The sequence below is a fragment of the Aquarana catesbeiana genome, linkage group LG11 (genome assembly GCF_042186555.1).
Source record: "Aquarana catesbeiana isolate 2022-GZ linkage group LG11, ASM4218655v1, whole genome shotgun sequence".
In the NCBI taxonomy this organism is placed as follows: domain Eukaryota; kingdom Metazoa; phylum Chordata; class Amphibia; order Anura; family Ranidae; genus Aquarana; species Aquarana catesbeiana.
This window is the reverse complement of record NC_133334.1, coordinates 234,614,835-234,624,914: the sequence shown is the minus strand read 5'-3', so window position 1 is coordinate 234,624,914 and position 10,080 is coordinate 234,614,835.

The window sequence follows — 10,080 nt, the reverse complement described above, 5'->3', positions numbered from 1 at the left end:
ATTTATGTATGTAAAATGGTATGGGTAAGAGAAGATTACAGTATATAAGATATGGTTACAAAAAAGTTCTGATCTGTATAAAAGTCCCAGGCTGGTGATGCAAAAAGAACCAAAGCCATCATTTTAAATGAGGTTGGTGACATTGTGGAGGTTTGTTGGAAAAAGTACAAATTTATTGATCGTAGAAAGATGTATAAAAGCATAACAGTGTTAGAGAACACATTCACAGTAGGTATATACATTGATATGTAATCCACCCACACATCAAAATACTCGTGTTGCGTGGACAGGAAAATACATGAGTATCTAAAAGCTCTTAAACAATTGCATTGCATGAATTCATATAACACATATAACATATGAGCAGTACTAGCGACAAAGAGAGAATATTGAGGATATTAGAACCGTAATTAATAGATGGATAAAATCAGAATTGGTTAGTCTATTGCAGACATATATCAGCATCATAATGGAACCGACGCGTTTCGTGTAAGAACACTCTTCAGGGGCCACATACATGACTGCAATAGACTTAGCAATTCTGATTTTATCCATTTTTGTCGTTAGTGCTGCTCATATGTTATATGTACTTGAATTCATGCAATGCAATTGTTTTAGAGTTTTTAGATACTTATGTATTTTTCTGTCCACGCATCACGGGTATGTAGATGTGTATCTAAAAAGCTTTTAGATACTGATGTATTTTCCTTTATATGATCAATAAATTTGTACATTTTCCAACATACCTCCACAATGTCAACAACCTCCTTTAAAGTCCCACCTACCCTTCGTATTCATATGTATTAGGGATGGAGGCACACCACATATGTGCCTCATTCAAAGTCCCAAATCCCCCCTTTTTTTCCTAAAGCCCATCACTTCATCATAACAGCCAGAAAACCAGCATTTTCAGAAGTTGAGGAAAGCTTTGGAAGGTTTCAAAATTCTCCAACACAGGTTTCCAGGATAGGGCACCCACTGACCAAGTATAACCCTTAAATTAAGTATTAATTTTAATTGGCATTGATGTATTGCTGATCATTGCACGGTGCTGCCCTATGTGGATTTTCTGACCAATAATCTTCTCAGAAGATCTTTAATGCATAGGCATGTATGTGTGGGTGACAGGTGAACTTTAAAGACTCTACAAAGAAGAGCTGTATTTACATGTGACCTCTGAAATACATGGAATGCTTTTCATATGCCATATGGACTTGTTTTTCCCCCTCGCTGCAGCTAGTTGCCTTTGCCAACATTAAGAGAGCCGGGGATGTGTTCTATCAGCTCTCCAATGTATAAAGCTTAATGCATTTTATTTCTTTCTTAGCAATATTTTAGTGATGAGTTATTTTCTTTTATTCATTTTAAAGGAGAAATTATATTTAAATCAGAGGACCCTTGGATATATAATACATAGGGGAATTCTGGCCACAATTGATATTGCAGTACTTAGTAAAAAGCTGGAGATTGCACTTGTTTCATCTCTCTGGGAATCTAAGATCTCTGCACCTAAGGTTCTAGGTATGCTGATGGAGCTGTTACAGCTGCATCTTAATTCTTCTTTTGATATCTCATTCTTTATACAATATGGAGACTGTGCAGGTAGAATGAGACACCAGGAATTGCAGTAGTAAAGGCAACAATATCTGTTTACTGGAATCCCTGAGATATAACATTGATTCAGCATACCAACATCTGTCGCAGGTTTTAGGTGGACTAATGCATTCAGAAAGAAATTAAGAGGTTAGGGAAAGCTTAAAGGGGTTGTAAACCCTTGTGTTATTTCACCTTAATGCATCCTATGCATCAAGATGAAAAAACACCTGCCACTGACCGGCCCCCCAGCCCCCTCATTTTACTCACCTGAGCCCGTTTGTTCCCTCAGCGAAGACGCGCTCTTCCTCTCTGCCCGGGTTCTCGGCTCTTGATTGGATAGACTGAAAGCAGCGCAGCCATTGGCTCCTGCTGCTGTCAATCAAATCCAGGAACCAGGGGCGGGCCGAGTCTGGCATTCTGTGTCTTTGGACGCAAATGCTGGACTCGGGAGCGCGCCCGCAAGGTAACCCCCAGGGAGAGAGCTTCTCCTAGGGGGTTATCTGATGCGCGTGCTGCCAGGGGACCCCAGAAGAGGAGATCGCGGCCACACTGTGCAAAACAAACTGCACAGTGGAGGTAAGTATGACATGTTTGTTATTTTAAAAAAAAAAAGTAAATGAAGGTTTACAATCACTTTAACATGTGGTCCAGCAATGTGAACCCTTTGGTCACAGTGACAAAGCTGTTTCAAGAGTGCACTTTCCCTTTCACAGATTCTATTACAGAAGAAGTTGCAGTTTATATAGCCAACATAGTAGATACACTATTTTACCAAAAGTATTGGGACATTTGCCTTTATATACACATGAACTTTAATGGTATCCCAGTCTTATGCCCCGTACACACGGTCGGATTTTCCGACGGAAAATGTGTGATAGGACCTTGTTGTCGGAAATTCCAACCGTGTGTAGGCTCCATCACACATTTTCCATCGGATTTTCCGACACACAAAGTTTGAGAGCAGGATATAAAATTTTCCAACAACAAAATCTGTTGTCAGAAATTCCGATCGTGTGTACACAAATCCGACGGACAAAGTGCCACGCATGCTCAGAATAAATAAAGAGATGAAAGCTATTGGCTACTGCCCAGTTTATAGTCCCGACGTACGTGTTTTACGTCACCGCGTTCAGAACGAACGGATTTTCCGACAACTTTGTGTGACCGTGTGTATGCAAGACAAGTTTGAGCCAACATCCGTCGGAAAAAATCCTAGGATTTTGTTGTCGGAATGTCCGATCAATGTCCGACCGTGTGTACGGGGCATTAGTGTGTAGGGTTCAATATTGAGTTGGCCCACCTTTTGCAGCTATACCAGCTTCAACTCTTCTGGGAGGGCTGTCCACAAGGTTTGGGACAAAAAGGATTGTAGTGGCGCAGCCAGATTAGTATAGAAGTGAATTCAAAAGTCCATCAGGATAGTCCTTTGAGCTGAAAGCTCAATGTAAAAGGAGAGAAGTCTGTATGTCAGGGCCAGCCTTGTAGGGGAAATGGAAGCAAACTACAAACATGCAGAGAAAGAGAAAAACAGACACCTCTGAGTAAAGACTGTAACATTTATTGATTTATGGGTGCAATATAGACTCACATTGAGGTATGGAAAGATAGGCACATGTAGATCCAGTAAGATGCTGTCATCTGTCCTGACTGTTTTAACACTCCTGTTACAAAGGCCCGCAGGATGCTTGGCAATCAAATAGGTTTGAGAACGAGGCTTGAAGAACAGCTGGAGCTCGTTGGAGAGGGCTGGAAAGCACCGTGGGGTGTGATGACGTTATTGGCATGCTAGCGACGTTTTGGAGCATGCGCACTGAACAGTTGTACACAGAGCGCGCTCCTTTCTCAAGCAGTTTCTCTTTTTTCACAAGGTTTAGGAGTGTGTCTATGGGAATTTTTGACCATTCTTCCAGAAGCGCATTTGTGAGGTCAGACACTGATGTGGAGCAGAAGACCTGGCTCGCAATCTCTGCTCTAATTCATCCCAAAGGTGTTCTATCGGGTTGAGGTGCAGGCCAGTCAAGTTCTTACACCCTAAACTCGCTCATCCATGTCTTTATGAACATTGCTTTGTGCACCGGTCCAAATCATTTGGTAGAGGGGAGATTATGGTGTGGGGTTTTCAGGGGTTGGGCTTGGCCCCTTTGTTCCAGTGAAGGGAACTCTTAAGCAGTGAGCATACTAAGACATTTTGGACAATTTCATGGTCCCAACTTTGTGGGAAAAGTTTAGGGATGGTGCCTTCCTGTTCCAACATGACTGCGCACCAGTACATAAAGAAGGTCTATAAAGACATGGATGAGAGAGTTTGGGGTGGAGGAACTTGACTGGTCTGCACAGAGTCCTGACCTCAAACCAATATAACACCTTTGGGATGAATTAGAGTAGAGACTGCGAGCCAGGCCTTCTTGTCCAACATCAATGCCTGACCTCACAAATGTGCTTCTGGAAGAATGGTCAAACATTCCCATGTATGTAATATAATACCCACACACGACCGGACTTTCCAGCAGAAAAGGTCCGACGGAATCATTCCATCGGACACTCCGATCGTGTGTTGGCCTCATCAGACTTTTTCTTTCTAAAATTCTGACGGAACTAGAAATAGAACATGTTTCAAATCTTTCCGACGGAATCAATTCCTATCGGGAAAACCGTTCGTCTGTATGCTGGTCCGATGGACCAAAAACAACGCAAGGGCAGCTATTGGCTACTGGCTATTGAACTTCCTTTTTCTAGTCCCGTCATATGTCATCGCGTTCTAAATGATCGGACTTTGGTGTAATGGTGTGTAGGCAAGTCCGTTTCAGCGGAACTCCTTCGAAACTCCGTCGAAAAAACCGTCAGAGTTAATTCCAACGGAAAGACCGTGTGTACGCGGCATTAGGGTCATCATGGGAATAGACAGAAATGAAAAAAGATTGTTAGGCCAGGTCAAAAACTATATTAAATATAAGCTTTTTTTTTTATTTTTTATTTTTTTAATTTAATATTCAGTAGCAGTGAAAAATAAAGACAAATGATTTACTTATTACTAGGGCAAGAAAAGTGCTACATGTTGACTGTTTTTTTAAAAACTTGATTTCATAAAAATTGTTATAGGCTAAAAAAATCAAATATTTTAAAAAACATTGCCAAGCAAAAATATTAAAATTTATTGTCAAATGCTTACCGTAATTTTCCTTTCCTGATGGACTCCATGGCAGCCTACGTGTGGGTTAACTCCGCCTCCTCTCCAATGCTATAGGACCTCATTCCCATAAATGAGCACTCACCACTAGCTGCTGCGTTATGTAACTAGCCTACTCTTAGACCAATGGGTGGGAACTCCGTCTGCCATGGAGTCCATCAGGAAAGGAAAATTACGGTAAGTATTTGACAATAAATTTTCCTTTTTCCTGACAGACTCCATGGCAGCCTACGCATGGGAAATAACCAGCCAACCACACGGGTGGGTATGCTGAACAAATCATAATTTTAATTTGTCCTATCAACCGATAGGATTCTCAAACCAAAGTTTACAGAAGACAGAGATGCAGGCTCTATGCAGTAATGAGACATAAATGTGTTATTAGAGGCCCAAGAGGCCACTTTGCAAATGGTGTCTGGAGCCACATGTCGAGCCGCCACCCACGAGGCTGCCATTCCCCTGGTGGAGTGAGCTGTCACCGCCTCTGGAGAAGCCAAGCCCTGAGCCCTGTATGCTTGCTGGATGGTCTGCAATATCCAGGCCGCAAGTGTCCTGGTTGAAGCTTCTTCCCTTTGTTTCTACCTGAGTGCAAGATAAAGAGGTGATCAGAAAGGAAGAAGTAATTCGTAAATATTCCTTTATAGCTTTGCCTACATCCAAAGGGTGAGTTTCAGTGGATCTGAAAGTAGGTAAAACGATCTCCTGATTCTCATGAAACACCAAAGAAACTTTTGGGTTTGAACCCAGCATAGGAATGAGAACTACACGGTCCAGGAAAAACGTCAAGAAGGGCTCTTCATGACCCAGTGATCCGATCTCAGAGACCCTTTTAGCCGAGGTGACGGCTACTAAAATGGCTACTTTTACTGAAAAGTCCTTGATGGAGAGCGGGGAGGGCCCCGTGATACTGAGTCCAGAGATTGAGTCAAGGACAAGTGGAAGGTCCCACTTGGGAAACCTGGGTTTTCTTTGGGGCTTGAGCCTTGAGGCTCCACGGAAAAATTGCAGAATTAAGGGATGAACTACCCATGAAGTACTGGAGAAAGCCGATAAAGCAGATACCTGGACCCTAAGAGAGCTGATAGATAAGGGTAGGTCAAGACCAGTTTGAAGGAAGCTGAGGATATCCTGGACTTCTGGGTGTCTGAAAGACCTATGCACAGAAGAGCAAAATTCCACAAATTTGGTCCAGATTCTCCCATACACCTTATTTGTGCTTGATCTTCTTGAGCTCATAAGGGTGAAGATCACTCTTGAGGCACAGCCGAGGGATTCTAGCCTCTCCCTCTCAGGAACCAGACCATCAGTCTCAGTACTGCCGGACAAGGGTGTAGAACTGTCCCCTGAGAAAGAAGGTCCAGCTTGAGAGGGAGAGGCACCGGGTCCCGGAAACTGAGTTGGATGAGGAGGGGGGACCAAGGCCTGTTTGGCCAATAGGGAGCTATTGTCACCACTTCGACTGCTTCTGCCCGGAGCCTCTGCAGGAATCTCAGGATAACCGGGAGTGGGGGAAAGGCATACGCCCTCCTGAACCTCCACTGATCCATCAGGGCATCTGTTCCGAAGGCCTGGCTGCAACGGCCTCAGGTGTAGAATTTCTTCACCTTGAAGTTACAGGGGGAAGCGATTAGATCTACTTCGGGATCGATTCCCATAGACAGGATCCACTCGAATGGCTGTGCATGAAGGGACCACTCATTGTCCAACTGAGAACGTGATAGGAAGTCCGCTTGAGCGTTCTGGACTCCTGGGATGAAGACTGCTGAGATGTTGGATAGATTCTGCTGTGCCCATGATAGAATGGGTTCGACTTCTCGCAGGAGTGTGGAGCTTCGCGTACCCCCTTGCCTGTTCACATAGGAGACCGGCGTGGTGTTGTCCATCCTTAATAACACCGACTCCCCTTTCAGAAGGTGAGAGAAGGACTGGAGAGCACACCATGCCACTCGAAGTTCCAGGACATTCGAGCCCAGATTGGGGAGGCGAGTGTCCCATATGCCCTGAGCAAGGTTCGATCCGCAGAGGGCTCCCCACCCAGTACCGCTGGCGTCGGTCGTGACCGTGACCCAAGAAATGGGAGCAATGGAGTGGCAATTCAGAAGGTTCTTGCGTTGAAGCCACCAGAAGAGGCTGTTCCTCATCGTCGTGGTTATGTGGACGATTTGATTCTTGTCTCCCGACTTCTATTGCCTGAGGAAGCCTGACTGGAATGGGCATAACCTCCACAAGGCCCATTTGATCATGGGAGTTGTGGAGACCATCGTGCCGATTATCTCCAGGCACTGGGAAGCTTTCAGACGTGGGGCGTATAGGGCTCGAGAAATTCTGTCTTGAACAGTCGGGATCTTCTCTATTGGAAGGAAGATGGTGTTTTCCACTGTGTCGAACTGAGCCCCTAAGTATATTAGACGTTGAACTGGATCTAGATGACTTTTTTCCCGGTTCAAAAACCACACAAAGCTGGACAGGGTGGAGATCACTTGTTCCCAGTAGACCAGCAACTGCTCTCTGTTTTGAGACAACACCAGGAGGTTGTCGAGGTAATGGTAAAGATGTACCCCTTTAAATCTGATGAGAGCCACTGTGGCCAGGAGAACCTTTGAAAAGACCCGGGGGGATGTTGTCAGCCCGAAGGGAAGGCAGATAAATTGTAGGTGATCTTGCCCGACTTGGAATCGGAGATACTTGTGGAATTATTTTTCCACCAGGACATGGAAATAAGCGCCTCTTAAGTCGATTGAAATCATCCAGTCGCCTGGCTGTATGGCTTGCTGGATGGTTGATAGGGTTTCCATCTTGAACTTCCCATGCTCTATGAATTTGTTGAGGTAGGTCAGGTCTATGACTGGGCGCCAAGAGCCACTCTTCTTTTGAACTAGGAAGAGAGGGGAGTATATCCCCTGAAGCCATTCGTCCTTTGGGACATGTACCACTGCTCCCTGAGTCTTCAGTAAGTCCACGTAGGACACTAACACTTGTCTCTGTTCTTCTGAACGAGGAAGTAGAGTGGGCACGAATCTGGGGGTAGAAGTACTGGAGAAGGCCCATCTGTGCCCTGACGAGACTGTCCTTACGATCCAGTAGTCCGAGATGAGGCCACCCAGACGTGCCGGAAGAGGAGCAGACAAGCCCCCACCCGACCCACCTGGGCGGGCGCAATCTCAAAAGGACTTCGCCCGCTCACGACCGCTGGATGTCTGGCCTTTAGCGGGCTTACGAAAGGATGCCTGCCCTGTGCTCCAATTTTTCCTGAAGTCTCGGCCAGGCTTGTATGAGCGTGCTTCCCTGGAGCGCTCCGGAGTGCGCCTTCTATACTGGGGTTTCTTCCGTCCAAGTAGATGCCTGTCCTGGGGGAGGAAGTCTGACTTTCCACCCGTGACCCGCGTTATGGCATCATCTAACTTGTTGCCGAACAGTGAAAACCCCTCAAAGGGGATTTTATACCAGGCTTGCTTGGAGACTGGGTTAGCGAGCCAGCCAGGCCAGCGAGTTCTGCAGCTGCTGAACTTCAGCTCCTCTGAAACACCCTTAAGGAAGGAATCTACATTCTCTGTCCAGGCCTCCATGGCCTTCGACATGGCCACTAGTGCCAGGGCCGGTTTACAGGCCGTGCCGGCCAGCCCATAAATTTTCTTAAAATCCTGGTATATCCTTCATTCAAGACCAGCCTTGATGGACACCGCATCTTCCAAAGGGAGATTAACATGTTTGGCCAGAAGCATTAAGGCTGCGTCCACAAGGGGAGCATTTTCCAGATACTTCACCTCTTCTGACTTGAAGGGGTATAATCTGGAGGTTTTATTTGACATGGAGGACTTCTTGTCCGTCTTACTCTATTCCTCATCAATGATGTCTTTTAATTCAGAAAGGAGCGGAAAGTTTGAGCGTTCCTTCCCCAGATGTTTAAAGAACTTCTTCTGTTTAGCTGGGGGGGTGGAGGGGTCTTCCCACTTAAGGGCCTCTTTGATCTCCTTGATTAATGGTGAAACCATACTGAAGTCAAAGCATCTGATGTCCTCTTCTTCTTGAGTTTCATCATCCGAAGAGTCAAGAGAGGCAACGTAGGGCTGGGAAGTGCCCGGACCGCCACGGGCCTCGTCAGCCGGAGGGCCAGACAAAGTAGTAGACTGGCTCAATGTGTGGGGTGTATCCATCTCTTTCAGGGATTGTTGCACCACAAGAGACTCCAAACACTGGTCTCTTTTTCCCTAACCGCACGGGCATAGCAACGGTCGCACAGTGACTTGATCTCCGGAACTCGTGTTCCACATCCCCAGCAGGCTCTGGGATCAGAGCGGCTGTCATGGCGGTGGGAGCGGTGTCTGGAGGAGGAATGGGAATGTCTCCTCTGTTGGTGGTTTCCAGGCAAAGAGTCTCATCTGGATCTAGATGATAAGTAGAATTGTGGCCTGGCTAGGTCTGGTTCATTCTGGACCATGATCTGAGGGTCCGATCTAGAAGGGCTGAAAAAAGAAAACAAAGGGGGAGGCAAGACACACATCAGAAAATGCAAACATTTGTGACTGTACCTCAACCCCTCCCCTCACAAGCACATACCTTGTGCATGAGGGCTGGCCACTTAAAGGCGGTGACTTGTCCATGATTTCTGGACGAAGAGTGACACAGTAAGGATGGTCTGCAGACAAAGAGTGCCCTGAAAAAGCCAAGGCACCAGTGAGGGGAATTATAAAACAAACTTGCCCCCAGAACAAATAAATATATTATTATTCCTCTTTTTTCTTCTTTTGATTTTTTTTTTATTATTATTTATTTATTTACCAATTTATTTATTTATTTTTTTAAATAAATCAATATGTCCCAGGAAGAGCCACATCAATGCCTAGCTGCTGAACACAGTAAACCAGGCACTTACCTGAGACCAGGGCTGGGGAAAACTGGCTCCACTCCGCTCCCTCTCACTGTCAGGGAGATCCCATTATGCAGGAGCAAGGAGCGGATTTTAAATCCCCCGCCCGTTACACCATCGCCCCCACCTCACGCCTGCGCTGTGGGGCGGTGACCGTACTGCGCATGCGAGGCCGCCAAGCGACCCACCGCTCTGCGCACGCGCGAGCCAAGGCTCGGTCCTGAGGAGGCTACAGCGCAATGTACAGCACACAAGGCCCGAGTGTAAAAAGTCACACTTAAATGAATGGGAGGCGGTTTTCAGGCTCTTAGCAGAGGCACTAAAGCGCTTGAAAAATACCCCACTGTGAAAGGGGTCCTAAGGTAAACGTAAAAAAAATGCCTTTACATGCACTATAATGGTTAATCCAGGGGTGAATTGTGTTCTGTAT